Consider the following 17178-nt stretch of genomic DNA (forward strand, 5'->3'; position numbering starts at 1 on the left):
AGTAACTCAAGATTTATTACCCCTGTTCCTGTCCAAAAGGAGCTTTGCTTGCAAAGACAAAAGGTTTGCACCACGTTTTGCTGCTGTCAGGAAAGGGAGTTGCCATTACAAACTGAGAGTGGGAGGAAGAAGTTGAGGTCTCTGCGCATTTTTGGGCTTGTAAGTGTGTCAAAATGAGATATCTATTGTTACTTCTTCCCCAATCTTTTTCCCAGTTCTGCCTTTTGGGGTGCTTAATTGCTGAATTGACAAGAACTGGCACTGAGAAAAGGAAGAAGCACTGGAATTGGCTGGTTTCTTTCTTCAGACGTCCTTGCTATCCGAAAACATCATATTTCACTCAGTACATTTTTAGGATACTTTTGCAGGGAGAAACTTTTTCATCTGAGTCCTTTACCAAATCCAGCTTCACCTTTTATCTGCACCAAATGGTTCCAGAAATTACAGATGAACTTCTTGGTCCTCCATTTGGATAATATCAGCTTTTTCTGGCCAGGCTTTCTTAAAGAGCTAAGAAGAGAGAAAATGGGTGTTTCTTGCAATATTAGGTTATTTTTTAATTTGGACTACCATCGCAAGACTGGATGCCTAACATCTTTTTTCATCTGCAGGATTACTTTTAGACCACCATGGACGGTAAACTAACTTTTACCAGGACAAAATCTGAACTTTTGTTTAGTTTAGTTTAGTTTAATTTAGTTTCTTTGCTTAAGTAACAAGATTGGAAGACAGTTGCCAAAAAAAAAATACAGCAACTTTTAACATTTGGAATTTGTACTTCTTCCTCTTTTTATTATCTATAGTTTAGTTTACCAGGTTAATTGTTATTTCAGTTTTTTTGAAAGATTTAAGTACATTTTTCTTGGACTAAATCATACTGACTGCAATAGGTCTTGATTCTGAATAAATATGCATAGGAACAGCTGTGCAGTTACTTAGCAATCCTACAAAAATGTACCTGGGAATAAATCCTATAAAACTCCTTGGCATTTTCTTCTGAGTAGCATATATAGGATTGCTTTGGAAGGAATAGACTCAAAGCAAGCTAAGGGCAATGAGTCAACCCTCCTCTGCAAAATTAAAGGTTACAGACTTGTGGTGGTGCTGGTAATGTAGCTTGGGGTGTGCCAAGTAGGTCACAAATGTACTATTAAAAACTCAGGCGACTGATCCAGAAGATATAATGGAGAAGAACAAATTGAAAAAGGAGGGGCCTGTTTAAAGAGAGGGAAAAGGAAAGAGGAAAGGGGCAAATGTTGGGGGGAAAAACCATAGCAGTGTAGAACCTGAACTTTAAAATAGATGTGCTTGTGGTGGGAATGAAAAAAAATTACTCCAAATAGAAAAAAAGAGTCCTCTCGGTTCTCAGCTCCATTACTTGCAATTCACTGTTGTTGTTATCACCATCATTAATGCAATACTGTATAGTGCTTGGCTCTTCTCAAAAGCCGCCCGTTCACTTCAAGATATTTAGTCCTGGAATCCGCCAACTTGCAAGAAGCAGCGTGTCTCTGGACTAGCTCATCCCCAACCACCCAAATACCAATTTTTGAGACATTTTGTCCAGACGGTTTTTATGTGCACTGGACTTCCCATTTCTCATTTTTTAAATGGTGCAACAGTAACCCAGATCCCTTATTTTCGTTGACAACAACAACAACAGAAACTTAACGTATGCTTTCCCGGGTACCAAGCACGGCTGCCTCCCGATTAAAAGAAGACGCAAGGCAGGCTTACGTGTGTCTTATATTCTTAACAGTTCGGGTTTGTTGTTACTTTTCGGCAGGCGAAGCTGAGAGAAGGGTAAGAAGAACATCTTCGAACAGAAGGAGGAGGAATTAGGTAAACCCCCACCCGCGAATTAAGTTCCCTACTGGAAGCCTGATAGATTTTCTAAGATAAAATGGGCGGACGTAATCCTGCGCTTCTTGATCCTCCGTGACAGGGACGGAACCCTCCAGATAAAATATTAGCTGGGGCGCTCTTTCTCTATTTAAAGTCTGCCTGAGAACAGAGCTATAATTTCACCGCGGTACGTTCAGATCTAAAAGGACATTTATTTGGCAGTTGACCTTCACGTGTGACGGTAAGAGAAAAGGATGTCGCCAAATAATGAACCCAGAATTAGTGGGAGGTGAACAACGTGAGACCTGTCTCTGAAACGGGGAGAAGGCTTCGTTTGGAAAAGGAGAGATCGTTTTAAAATATTTTCGTTTGGGGAAACATTCCTTGGCTCCAGTAACCTCGTTTCCCGTTCTGAATGCTAATATTATTAATCTGTAATAAAAACGTCCGCTAACCACCCACCCACAGTCCCCGGCTCGGCATCCCCGTATGTCACACAACCTCAGGAATATAAATCACGCCCGGGAGGCCCTTGACGCCTCCTTCTCCGCTCTGCGGCCTCTGGCAACAATCTGAGCGTCATTCCGGGCGCTCCTTGTTGTTACTAAAAACGCCGGCCCGTTTGAACTGCCACCCAGTTGGCACCAGTCCACGGATACCAGATCCTCGTGGGTTCTCTGTTTCTGGCTTCCAGTTGAAATAATTCGTTCTATAAATAAGACTATTGGCTATTTGTTTTCTGAAGTGCGTCTAGACTCTTAAAAATCCAACAGGTTACATCGGAATTATTGCAATGCTAATACTAATTCTGTGTTACTAGATCTCATCATTTGCTAAAGTGACTCAAGAAAGCTGAAGATTTAAAAACTCCTGTGCTGTTCCTACAGTTCATTTCTTCAGCCTTTCGCAATTTGATCCCCACTAGAAATGTTGATACACCTCCCATTACTGGACATACTGAGTGTGGCTGATCGGGTGTGTGGTCCCACACATTTGTAAGGACCGGTCTGGGGAACGTTGATCCACACATTCAGCTGCAGAATCACCCACCCAGTTATTGCCTCTATCTTGTGACTAAACCCTGAGATGCAGAAGTTCACTTCAGCCAGACAGCTTCAGGAGCGGTTCAGTGGCCATGGACCCAATCCTTTACAAAGTAAATTGGGGAGTTCTTTTCTTTTTTTCTTTTTTAATCTTTAAATCACAGCTGCTGGATTTTGACAGAGGAGGAGAAGGCAGCACAGAGGAGGAGCTATACTGATCTCCTACCTATGCCCTCTTAATATACACAACGCCCATTGTCCCAGCCTCTGTGACTGATCAGTGTTTGTTGGAAGTCCTGAGTTTTGTAAACGAAGCATCTGGGGAGGGGGCAGAGAGAAGCACCAGATCTGGGAAGGTTGGACAGGCATATTGTCTGGAGCTTTTTGGGGGTTTGCAGTAGAATACATTTCGGATGGAACTGTCTTAAGATAGTAAACCTACAGCATTAGCCTCTGGACGGTGGGGAAAAGTAACCCTATACCTGATACATAAAAACCTTGGAGCTCTTGTGTTGCTCACTCATTCACAGCAGAAGAGTTGCTATTCGGAATCCACCCATTAAACAGCATATAAGTTACTGATGAGGAAACACAGTAAAAATAACTGGTGCTTCCTCATTCAACACTGCAGTGGTTCTTCACGTCTATGCAGGGATGAGGAATATGTGGTCCTTCAGAACCTGGACTCCAATTCTCACCAGCCCCAGCCAGCCAGTGATAAGGCATGCTGGGAGTTGTAGTTCTCCAATATCTAGCATGCTACAAATTTCTTATCTCTGATTAGCAGTGGCCCTTGTCTTCTTTTCCTCAATATAATTTATTCCCAGTGACATGTAAGTGGATCAATTTATTGTTTTATTTATTAGTGCAATTAGTGTGGCAATTGCTGTAATATTTGTTATCTATTTGTTGTATTATACCCCAGCTTTCTTCTGTGGATATGAAACCAGCATTCTATGGAAGTTACATACTTTGTTTCATTGGTTGGAAGTAGATTGTGTCTCAGTTTAATTATAAACATAGGTGTAGGTCTAGCATTAATCTTATCTGGAGGCAACCCATGAAAATAATCAGACTTAAACAGTTACTGATATGAATTCAATGAATTCATCCTAAATTTTACTAAGTCTCAATCCCATCTATCCATCAGCCTGTATAGAAAGATCATATGTGCATATGCTTCTAATTTTTAAATGCTTTATTACTGAAATAGTGTTTCAAATGTAACTTTTAGGAATGTAGGACAACCTTCTTCACCATGATATCTTCCATGTTGGGCTTTTACAACTTCCTTACAGGGTGCCAGAGTGTGAAGGGTGATTATCAAGAAAGCACATTATAATCATATCTAATGATAAGCTTAGGAGATCTTCAAACTTAAAAAATAGAAAGGGTTTAGGAACAGATGTCTGTGATGAAAAGGTATCTATATCAGGTAGGTGTGTTATCCATGAAACCTGACCCTTTTTAACTTCCCTAGAGCTACACATAGACACAAATTCTATCCAGAAGCCAACCTGGAATGAAGCAGCATCTCTGACCAATTGTTTTCCTTGATGGATTGTAACTCTTTCTTCCCCATGACCTTTGATTTTAGAAGCCTAATAACTCATCGGATTAATGGTCAAATCAACGGAAGTAGTTTTGAATTACTTCCAAAATATTACACATAAACAACAACAGCAGCTAAAAGGGAGAGGGGAGGGAGAGGGAGAAATTCCCAGAATTCCAATCTGCTTCACATCTCACCCCCATCCTCTGGAAAAATCTGAGTAATGTGTAGCATGCAAGTGCTACCAGCTAACAAGCTTGCCAATTTTAAAAACAAAGAGCAAAGAAAGAATAATTCTCATTCCCCAAGTATACATGTTTGAATTTCTTACCACATCCAACTTTCAAGGGGACTTATCTCCGAAGGTATTTACAATTAGGATATGACATTGCTCTTTTCAAGCACAGCTACCACACATTTGGTAAAATTCAAAACAGAATGTAGTCCTTATTTAATGTGCACTACACTTTAAAGTACAAGACATTATCAGTTTCATGTGACACTACTGGGGTCAACTAATGTTGTGCAGAATCCTAACTTTCCTACTGATGGCCTTTCCCACCTCCTACCCTTGGGATTCTTTTCTTAAATTATTATGTATTACACTTAAATTCCCAAGCAGAATTTTCCTTATCATTCCCATCTACCTTCTAATCTACCACACTACAACTTATTTTAGTCTTGCTATTGGACTTGTGGACATTTCAAAGTTTGGGGGGTGGGGAGGAAAAGGGAGAGAAAGGACTTAAAGTTTCAAACAATACTTTAGAAGAGTTTGAGGTGAATCCTGAAATGTCTCACTTAATTACACAAAATCAGTATATGGACTATACAGAAATCAGAATATATGGACTACATACTCCATATAGAAAAGTTTAAGCATACAAGTAAAACATTTCAGCTGCCACTTTTGTTGGCTGCTCTGAAATAGGATGCAGTAGCTTTTGGGAAAAGAAAAGAGGGAAGAAGAGGGAAATGCCAGAGGGGATGTCTCATTTTGCAATCCAGCATGCTGGATTGCCTCATCAACAAAGCCAGTTTAAAAAAAAGGGAGACCTGGCATGGAAAATAGGGCTCTATTCCTGTACCCCAGAGTAGTGACCATTTTATTCTCCCGGCCTCCCCCTCCCCACCCCTACCCTGGATGCTATTTTGTCCTGGCCTGGCCTACATTCAATAAGCCTGGGATGCTATTTCATCTTGGTTGGAGTGAAACATCTCAGCCTTTAGAAGTGCTTCCTACTTTAACTAAAGTTCTTCTGAAGTCTCAGGGAGAAGGTTCTGTTCAACGCCCACTCAGAATCTCTTAAGAATGAGAAAAGGCCTATAATGGAAGCATTAATTGGAAGAAACATGTACCCTGGAGCTCTTGTAGCATTTTGAGATCCACCTAAATTTCCTTTCCCTTAAACTTTCTATCAGGTCAAGGAAAAATCGTCCACGTAATCAATTGCAATATAGCCTGCTGATGAAAACCAAAAATATCCTTTTGAATTGAATGTGATTTACTTCCAAGTAAATATATTGAGAGATGTGACCTGACCTATCTATCTGGTAAAGACTTAATGAAGTTAGAAGAGTGAAGTCCACACTCTTGGGGTCTAAAATGTCTGGTAGGTTTACAGAGCAATCCACTGCATTTGTGCAGGGAAGTAAGACACTCATTTCTATGGTATCTCTTTCCAGCTAAGCACTGAGCTTTCTTAACTGATCTCCAGTTGCATTGGACTATAATTCCCATCCAGCCCCAGGAAGCAATGCAGTGCTGACTGAAGATTATAGGAATTGTAATCCAACATTTCTGGAGGACTCCAGGGTGGCCAAGGTTGGTATGTAGGAACTTTCACACAGCCAGACCAGTATGTTCAGGGCTGGGTGGCTCAGTGAGCATGAATTATAGCAGATGTTTAGATAGATAGATAGATAGATAGATAGATAGATAGATAGATAGATAGATAGATAGATAGATAATCAGATATAAAAAAGAGAAGGATACACACCACATGAGATTGATTCACCTTAGAGTTGCTGAAGAAAGTAAAAGCCAAAATGATTTAGTTTTAAACTTTCAGATTTCTGTTTTGTTAGTCACATACTCAAAACATACCTACTTTACTGATTTACATGCAAAAGTGCAAGGAATTGGATATGACTAATTATTTCTAACAACAGCATATGTACAATGTGCATCTTAGAATGGAAAGAGCTGTCTAAAATCCAATGGATAGAATTGCAGGCATTAATCTCAGCAAAGGAACATTTAATCCCAATAGGATGGAAGTGGAGATACACTCAAACTATAATTCTCTAAAAACACAAGTTCAAATTTGAAATCCACTTACTTCTGCTTCAGAAGGAAGTCGATGATTTGACCCCACAGGATGGAATTATGCCTAGAGAATGAAAGAGGAAAGGCCTTTCAGACAGGCAAACATTTTACTTCCCACAGTTTGGTTATTCTTAAATTGCTAGTTGGCAAAATAGGTAAGAGTTGAGTCAATGGCATTCCTGCAAAATGTGATAGACCTCGAGAGGGTTCATATTCCCTCCCTACACTTAGCATCAATAAATTATGCACACTTACATACAGACATAGACAGAATATCTGTTATCTATTATTTATTTTAGCCTTTATATGCTTATGTTCCCAAAGAAGCCTAGAAAACTATATATCTATATCTATCATAAAAACTTAACCAGTCATATAATTGACCACCACTGTACAGACTTTTCTTTTCTTTTTAACAAGTGTAATGGATTTCCAGATAAAGGAGGGACATAAACTCTTTGGAAGAATAAATTAGTATGTAGTAGCAAATGCAATAAATATCTGTTTTATGCTGTTCTCTGTTCAGTGTCCCTGGTCTGAGAACTGTTCAGCAGAAAAAGATGTTATGGCTTCTCCACCTCATCTAATGTAGAGGGAATGGTTGAAAGAACAGCATGGAATGAAAGGAGGCAGGCAGAACACAGAGAAGCACACGTATGTTCTGTGCTCATAACTTACTGGCCTTCAGATCCTTATTGCTCCATTTCTGATTCCGCAACTCAGTTTTCTCCAGAGCAACTCCATTCAATCTAGAAAACCATCTCATCTAAGTTTAGGTTGCTCCAAATCACTTACTTTTTGCTGCTGTTTTTACCCTAATACATTTCTACTTTCTTGCACCACTCATTTCTATCTCCATTCACTTAAGGAGAAATAAATTGCCCTGAGGTCAATGAAACTTAATTCCAAGCTGTTGTGTTTCAGGCTGGGATGTGTTTTCTGCATCCATCTAGGTATAGTAGGTTTCAGATTAACCAACAGTTTTCTGGCCCATTTTTTTCTTGCTTTACTGGAAAATTCTTCAAGGCTGTTTGATCTGGGCATTCATCAGCATACCTAAAGGCTAATTGGAATCTAGGCATCCATAACAGACTGGAAAAGTGCCGAAACCAAGAGTTAATTTTTAATTGCAAAGATGAAGCATTGTAAAACGGCCAATGTTTAACAGACTCATTGTGAGACATGATTTAGGACTTTGGGGTTAAGTCATCCTTTAACGTGTGCTTCCACTCAGGCTTGTTTGGAAGCTGAAGGACATGCAGCATCTATTTTAGAGCCTTCGCCATTGCTATGCAACAGATGTTAGACAAACATACAAATGAGGAAATAAATACAGCTTAAAATATCATTCTTCTCTCCCACCTTCTCCTGGAACAGTACACTATAACTGATATTCCTTTTTTTCCTCTGATGAGAAATGCATCAAATTTGGCTGGGTTATCCAGATTCGGAATCTGATATTTGGTGCTGCATATATTAAGATCTAATCTTACCGCAGAGATCCTCAGCACTGCAACGAAGCTGTGCTGAAGTCATTTGACTTGTAGCCCTTTGCGGGGTTGCCAGCTAAACCATTCCAATTAAGATTTTAAAAAATGATTAGAAAATACTCCCCTAATCATGCCCCCAGAATTTGTCTCGAACTGGAGGAAAATAATACGTGAATTAAAGAAGCAGCTACTCCATTAATATCTATTTCCATCAATGAAAACTTTGGTTCTTCATCAAGTTGATGATTTATGATTAAATCGATTAAATTAGGGTCACTTAAGGGCTTCGTGGTTTCCTCTTGGATTTCATCTGTCATCGCATCAAGCCGTTCTCTTTCTCTCTCTCTCCCTCTCTTTCTCTCTTTTTTAATCAGATTTAGCTGGAGGCTAGTAAGGAAGAGGATTCTGGAGTAGAGGAAATTTAACACAAAGTAATTTTCAGGGAAGAGATACACTCAGTGAGTTGAGTTGCCACTCTCCTACAATATGGCCTGACTTTGCTGGTGGAAATATTGAGCACTGCGGTAATTTTGAGGGTTTGGTGGTTTTGGTTTTCTTTTTAAGTAATAAGGGATATCTTATAGTTAATATAGCATCTCAAGAACCTCATTTGTATAAGTGTTATTCTCAGCCCAGAATGCAAATGTACTGTCAGCCATGGTGACTTGATCCATTTAATAATTCTGACTTTTTGTTTTGATCAGGCATCAGTGATTATTCATTTATTTAGCTCATACTCTTTAATGCAACTCTGGTTTCCAGGATGCTCTGACTTGGCAAAAAGAAAACCACTTTGCTCCCAAATGTAGAAGAATTCATCTGCAAGAAGCAATTCTAAGAAAGGAAGAGGGAAAGAGAAGAGACCATCATGGAACATGAGGGTTTCTTATAGCTGATCTGAAAGCACTGGAATCTTTCAAAAATGTAGAATTATCCAATTGTAAAGAAAATTATATGGATTTCAATTGTCACTCCATTTATAATCTTTAGCAAATTCCAGCAATTCCAGCTCTCAGCGGGTTGACTTGGAGCAAAGTGCACTGAGTTCCTGTCTTAGTCCTTGTTCCCTTGCAAGAAGATTCAGGCTGCAATTTTATGAGCACTTACCTGCTAGTAAATGTTATAGAACTCGGTGAGACTGCCTTCTCATAGGCATAGATTGGGGCATCAGTGCATTCCCTGGAGGTTGATTCCAGGTTAAGTCTGTATAGAAATAGGCAATCTGGCATCCCCAAATATTCATGGGCCAAATTAATGCCTACAAATTACAAAATATAAGGACAGAAACAAACACAACTCTGGTAAGGTGTTCCCACATCTGAAAGGCTAAATGGATCGCTTAATGGATCTGCCGCCAAGCCAACTTTGTCTTCCTTTCTTAGCCTGTGGAGGACATCCCTTCTGGCTCCACAAACCAGTAAAGATGTTTGTTAACCACAAACAGCAAACACAAAAGAGAGTAACGTGGGTGGGAGAGAAGGAAGAGATTCGGATTCGATCTTCTAGGAAACAGACTAGCCGCGACAGCAGCCACCTCAAATAAACACAACTTTCTCATCGCCATAAATCACATCCCTCTGTTTAACAAGCGGGCTTTCCCCCTCCCAGAAGGAAGCGTTTGTAGTTTTCCCTTTCAAACAGCCCAGAGGCGTTAAACCTTTAACAAATGTGGACCGGGAGGGACGGCGGGGGTGGGGGGCATCCACTTTCGAAACAGCAACCTGCCTCCCATTTATTTTATTTATATTGGAAGCCCCTATTCAACCGTTATTAGGCAATCATTAATATTACTTATTTAATAGATGACCGGTTCCAGTTTCTTCTGATCTAAAGACAGGATTAGGGTTGTGTTTTGTTTTTTGGTCCGGGGCGGGGGGGACTGTAGAATTCAGGCCGACCAATCGACATCTTCCCAAGCTTTGTCAGAGCTATTAATTAAATCTCCGCGGCCCAAGCATCTCTCTGCCAGGCTCAGACGAGGCTGCCTTCCAATTTCGGATTTGAGCTTCCTTATTAAATTTGGTTTTTCTTTTAATTTCTATTAAACTGTCTTACCTGCAATAATGCTCAGCGAAACGATTTCCGCGAAAGAGGAAAAGGCGGCCCAAGACTTCAGAAGGACTCGAAGAAAGCGGAGCGGGAAGGCGGCGCGAGGCTACGCGAAAAGAGCTCCAGAGATGTTGCGGCTAAGCTCTTACAGTGGAGCTGGTGGCTTGGCGAGTTTTGATTCCCACCGCACGGACGCGGTTTTTTTCCCCAGATTTGGGGGGGGGGGGTGTCTTTCTTACATTCCAACTGGACTGAAGAAAAAAATGCAATAATTTCCGAAACACCAAGGGAAGCCCAATTTTTACCGGTAGTAAGTCGAAGACACGCAGGACTTTGAAAATCTCCCCACTTCTACCCGGAGAAGAGGGGGAAGCATTATCGCTCTAGGCAGGGCTGGTTCTCTTTATAAAGACTTTAAAACGTGGCAAGAAAGCGATCCTACAGAATGACAAGAGGTGCCAGAGAGAAAGGAACCAAATGGGTTATGGTTTAAGAGGCCAGCAGGAACTGGCTGGTTCTCAACGTCAGGATACGAAATTGATTCCATATGTCTGTCCGTCTGTCTGTCTGTCTGTCTGTCTGACTTTCTTTCTTTCTTTCTTTCTTTCTTTCTTTCTTTCTTTCTTTCTTTCTTTCTTTCTTTCTTTCTCCTTCCTTCCTTCCTTCCTTCCTTCCTTCCTTCCTTCCTTCCTTCCTTCCTTCCTTCCTTCCTTCCTTCCTTCCTTCCTTCCTTCCTTCCTTTCTTTCTTTCTTTCTTTCTTTCTTTCTTTCTTTCTTTCTTTCTGGAACGTCTCACTTATGATTTTTTTTAACTGATGTCAATGAAAAACTAATCCAGCTTTCATTTTTATAACTAATAACAATAATAACGGCAACAAAAACAAATAGAGGGAAAGAGACTCAGAAAAAAATGCCATACGCTCGTGTTTTAGATAACCGATCTTGCCGGCTTATGTTTAAGCACGGAGAGGTAGGGCGCTGAGCAAAAGAAGGAAAGCCTCGTACGACATTTTAATGTGGTCGTTAGCAAACTATCTATCGATCTGCTGAAGCATGCATACCTACATGGCGTCCCTTTCTCTGTCTTTATAGTCTGTGAACAGTGCAGTGCCTTCCTTCTTTTTTAAATTCCACCCATTTATCCAGCACCCATTATAATGATTTTAATAGCTTCCTTTTCTGAATCGTTTTTCCACTCTCAGGGGTGCACAAGATATTACCGTATGGAATCAGTTAAGCACTTCCTCGCCTCCATTGGCCTTCCTTCTGTGATATTTTCCACCATTCCTGTCTTGGCATGTGTTTATTTTAACTAAGATATGAATATCCTTTCCTTCCTTCCTTCCTTCCTTCCTTCCTTCCTTCCTTCCTTCCTTCCTTCCTTCCTTCCTTCCTTCCTTCCTTCCTCAGATTAACTTTGAAATCGACCTGGAATTACTGGTTCAAATAGGATTGCTTCAGATGCTAGTCTTTGGGTGGCAATACGCCAGAGACAAAGGAAGAAATTCACGTGCAGTCTGCGATCTGAAGGCCGACCTCCCATCTTCAACCCCTGCTCTCTGCAGCTGCCTGCAGCTGGCGCTGGCTCCTCAAGAGCACAGAGGTGGTGGTCTCCTAACAAAGAGCTCTCCCGATTTTGTAGGGCTGGGGTGCTTTAGTCTTCCATTTTACCGCACCAGACCCCCTCCCTGCAGTGCCCCCAAATTTGGAACCCATCCCATGTTAATCCGGTTCGAGTCCTTTTGATTAGTGAGTGGTTCATTTGTTATTCTTCTCTCTCTCTCTCAGTTCTGCTGGATTTGATGTCTAGGAATGAAATGCGAATACAGTAGACCTCACTGTTCTTAAGAAAATGAATTCCTCTCAAATAAGGACAGGAGAGCAAGTTAATCCTACTTTTAAAAAAAGTTTCTGTGTTTAAAAAGCATCACTCTCAAAGGCTGCCTCGCTCTGAAGTAAATCCTCAGTTTTTATATATGATTTATTTCCTCATACATGCACTTTGGATTGACTGCTCAACGTTGGATAACACATACCATATCTTAATACTCATACTGTGTTCATTATTATTTAGTTTCCTTAAACACAAATGCTCCAGGATTAAGGCAAATGGACCACAGATTTCAGTCACTTGCTTTTCTGCTTCTATTAATAATCCAGCAGTGCCTCTTGTTCCTTATTCTTTAATAAATCCTATTCAAAGTGGGCATATTCCAAATCAAGGATACTTTTATCTCCAGCATTCTTTAAAGGAACACTTACTTCTTCAACTTTTAACTAATTCAATTTTTTTTTCCTAAAAATGATCCATCAATCAAGACTTTGTGAAAATATGACCCCAAAGCAAAGCACCCCAGGGTGTTTTAATGTTGGTGGGGAGGATTCAATGAAGCGATCTCCTGCGCAAAGTTTGTAGAACTGAATGGGAATTATTCAACTTGATGAAGCTTGCCTAGAAGAACTTCCCGCTGAATTGTATACAAGATACTCAGGGTCATGGCCTTACATCTGGAACTTGGTAACTCATTCTCAGATACACTAACTTCAATTCTTCTAGTTTAAAAAGGCCTACTCTAATATAAAAATAACTTTATCACTTTATATGAAGCTTAGCAATTTTGCTTTTCTCTATTAATATCCCCTTTGGCTTCTTCAGCACTTCCTCAACTACAATTGCAACACTAAATTAACCTACCTGTGAGTAGGTCTTAGTAAAGTTAATGGGCTTATTTCCGAGAAGGCTCATAGAATTGTAATGTATGAACTTAAACATAACTTGAAAATAAGCCGCACAGAAAGGAAGAGAATGCATCTTTAACTATCTTCTTTTGTGCTTCAGTGGGATCTGTGCAAAGGAACCTCTCACTGAACCCCACCCAAAGAATAAATGAATGGTTCCTCAGGCTATTACACCAATGGTACATTTATTATAGGGCAGAAATTGTGCTAATTTACAAGATGAAGTGCATAGATCTCAGGTGGCCAAATTGCTACTTGGTCTAGCTTTAGTAATTGCAGTATTAAGTAGTGCTTATTTGGTTGCAATGTCCATTAATATGAAATCATCCCACTGTCATTGAACTAAATAGTCAGATCATGATTTCCTTCAGGGTTAATGGAATTTAGTAGCCCAATCCTGAGTAGACTAAGTTGAATAGTCTTCCTTGAATCCCTTGTTATTTTCTGACTGGAGATGTAGCTCTCATAGTTACTTGGGAGTAAACTCTCTGAAAGTCAGAGGATTGACTTGGAAATATTTGCACATATTTAAGGAGAGGCATACACATGCATCTAAAACTGAAGTGCCAACATTGCTTTATTTACTTTGGATTACTCCTTGTTTGCTTGGTCTCCAAGAGACCGGTCACCAGAAAAATGCCTCTCTTACTGAGTTTCTTAGTGTGCCCACACAGCTATTTGTAGGCACACAGAGAGTGAGCACTGGGTAGAATGATAGGTGTCAGGCATGAACTATGTCTGCTCCCTCCACTTTATTCTGGGTTGTGGTTGTGTTTGGGTTGGTTTAGTGTGGCTCTGAAACACTGCGGTTCCTCTTAAGCCAGGGTCTAGGTTTCCAGATTCTTTCTGCAGGGCAATTCAAGAAGAGTGTTCTAGCACAGTGTTCCTCAACCTTGACCACTTGAAGATGTGTGGACTTCAATTCCCAGAATTCCCCAGCCAGCCATGGTGGCTGGGGAATTCTGGGAGTTGAAGTCCACACATCTTCAAGTGGTCAAGGTTGAGGAACACTGCCCTAGCATGTTGGAATAGATAACCTTAAGGTGTACTCTGTTCCAGAAATATTTGATGGATCAACCTTGCCAAGGTACTTGGGCCTTAAAATACACTTGAATGCTCTGGAAACAAGTGGAATAAATTGATTTGGGAAAAATGCTGCTAGAATCTTTGGCAAATGATCTCAAAGGAACATTTTCCTATGGGCTGGTTTGGAAAGTGGCTTGGATCCTTTGAAACTTAAAACAGTTGTTACTGTTACAGCTCCCTTACTCAAGTTCTCATTCCTTTTAGGCAGTGAGTTCCAGACATTTTCTTACTGTTCCCCATAGGTTGTCAGGCAGGTAGGCAAACTGTTGTTGGATTACCTACCCTTGACTTTACTTTAAAGTAAAATCCAGGGCTCCTTAACATAATAGAGAGTCATATACTGAAACAAAAAAGAAACACTTGCCATGTTTTGAGAAGTTTATGTTTTTAATACTGTGTTTTTGTCCCACTGCTTCTCCAAGCACAATAGTGGCATATGAGATTCCCAGCACCAGCACCTATTTTATTCTCAGAATAAGGCTGAAGAACAATGGCTGACCCAAGGTCACCTAGATCAGTGTTTCTCAACCTCAGCAGCTTTAAGCTGTGTGGACTTCAACTCCCAGAATCTCCCCCAAGCATGCTGGCTGGGGAATTCTGGGAGTTGAAGTCCACACAGCTTAAAGTTGCTGGGGCTGAGAAACAAGGACTCTGAGTGGGAATCTTAGCCCATGTTGCAGACCTGCACTAGCTCTCTTGTAAGATCAGATTCTTTGATCTAGATAAAAGAGAGATAGATTAGGAGGACAGCAGGAATGTTTATTTACATTGCTTCTAGTTGTTAGCTTATCAAATATATTTATACTGTTAGTTCAGTTCTGAAAGGTCCAGGAGAAGAAGGTATGCTACCACAGTTCTTTGAGTTTAAGAAACAAATGCTCACTTTTAAATAAATCAGAGGGAGAATTACAATACAAGTACAGTTGTTTTAACATGGTGACTAAATGTAAAGCTAAGGTTCCAAACACACTTATAATACAGTCCTATATAAATGCTTAGAAATAAGCCTATTGGTCTCATTGGGGCATAGCCCTACGTAAGTCTGTAAAGCATTGTAATCTTAACTGTTGGGAAAATACTTTGCATATTAAAGGAGGCTTGCTTCAAAACTGAATGGATACAGAACTGGGGAACCAGATTCTAGAGAAACAAAGTCCAACAAGAAGTCCAAGAGGAATGAAATCTGTAGCAAAGAAAATATTGTTTTCTCTTTCAAAAGCTTTGCTGTGCCAATTTAGTTTCAATTTGGTTGTTATTTCAGAGCACAGTTAAGAGGAAAGTTATCTTGCAAAGGTAACTCTGTCCAAATAAAGGTTGCAGATCTTTCAAGAATACTTGGGAGGAGGGCAGCTGGATGCTCCCTGAAGTCTCCTCTTTGGAAAAAGCACCCCATAGGGAAGAAGCACCTACATTCAAGGATGATTTCCAATAATGTTTAGTTGATAAATATGAATTCTGAAGTGTTGTTGATAGGAACAGAAACTTGGAATGAACTCTGAACTTAACAACAACAGTGTGGAAGTGTGTGTTTATATGCATCAATGGGAGAAGTAATCAATAAAGTAGGAAGTATGTAAAATAGTATATATCTCATTTCTATGTTGATCTTCTGTAACAGTATTGCTAATTTACCAGGGTAGTGGAGATCAACCAAGTTAATAAAGAAACATGCACATATAACACAAAGGAAGATGGTAACGATTTTACAGATTCTGTTACAGCTTGCAGAAAAGTACTTCCAGCAGCAAAGTTATTACAGCATCTGATCGATAAATAAACCGATAATTAACACAAATAGGGAAATGTGTTATGATTTAATGAAGCAGGGTGGCCAGCAAATACAAAGATGTAGGTTAGAACAAGCACCAGCAAGAGTCTTTTATGGGGAAGGAGAGGGATGGAAAGGAGGCAAGGTCGATTCCCCCAGGAAAATGATATCCGAAGGAAAGACTGATACAAAGGGGGGGGGGATAGATTTATAGCTGGGGGATGGTTGCGTTGGGAAGAAAGAACAGAAAGGCGGGAGGACTGACCACTCTGAATCCCTACCACGGCTGCTGCTGTTAGTCTCGTTGTTGCTTCGTCTTGTGCTAGGCACTGTACATGTTCTACACCTTCTGCAGCCTTTCGGATTTTGCCTAGCCCTAAGACCAGGAAATAAACAGAACCAAGGTGTGCTTTCGCTTGAAAGTCACATCTATAGTAATGGAATGAGAAAGAGTTCTTTGAGAAGAGCCGGAGAAAGAAATGTGTCCAAGGTGCCGGGGCTGGATGGGGCTGGGCTTCCATTTTCTGCAAGAATCTCGGAAAGGAGCAACACGTTTTAACCCTCGTTGCCCCCCGCCCCTTCCCATCACCCCGATTCTTCTGGAATCCATTCACACCTCTCCTTTTTCAGAATGGAAGTCAAAGGTTCCAGAACCCCGAGAGGAGCTGGACTTGGTCCCTGTACGCAGGAATCCCTGCGGAATTAGAAGGGGTGATTAATCATGCCACACATTATGTAGAAACTTGCATTTTTAAAATAAACCTAGGCTGCTATCTTACATACAAGATTGGACCGTACTGAGTAAGTCTCGCTGAATGCTGCAAAACTGCTTCTAAGTAGACGTGCATAGGATTGTACCGTAAATAGCTTTTTTTTCTTTCCCGAGCCTTTCTTTCCTTTTCTCTTCTAGTTCCCTTCCTTTTTACCTTGCTTGCAGATTCGCAAATCGAAATATTACCTTGAAATAATAAGGTAGGAAGGAAGGGACATTCTTGTCATTATTCCGAGTTAATGGAAGTCACTGCGTTGACCGAACGGCCTGACACAGGAGTTTGCCCTAGCAGATAAGAGGAAAACAGCACCACTCGGGGCGGTGGGCAAGCCAAGGAGCTCTGGCGGGGCCTCCGCGGAGCCTCGCCTGCCAGCTTTCTCCTCCTCCCTTCCAGTCAGTCGCCCGGCCGGCTTCCCAGCCCTAGCCTGCGCGTGGTGGTGGCGGTAGTGGTGGTGGCAACCTTATTTCCCATCGAGGGGCTCCGCCCAGTCTTACTTTCACCTCT

General features: G+C 40.8%; 1 protein-coding gene across 1 annotated transcript in view; it reads right to left on the reverse strand.

Moving 5' to 3' along the window:
* The window catches only part of HOXB3 (homeobox B3), a 50092-nt gene that overhangs the window by 13272 nt on the left and 19642 nt on the right, over nucleotides 1-17178 (reverse strand). Inside the window, exon 3 of the mRNA XM_088143479.1 lies at nucleotides 6783-6833. The gene's annotated coding sequence lies outside the window, so the exon portion shown is untranslated. The remainder of the gene's footprint in view (nucleotides 1-6782; nucleotides 6834-17178) is intronic.

The sequence above is a fragment of the Python bivittatus genome, unplaced genomic scaffold (genome assembly GCF_059951505.1).
Source record: "Python bivittatus isolate LINGU-HERP-01145 unplaced genomic scaffold, Pbiv_v1 ctg000410_np1212, whole genome shotgun sequence".
NCBI lineage: Eukaryota > Metazoa > Chordata > Lepidosauria > Squamata > Pythonidae > Python > Python bivittatus.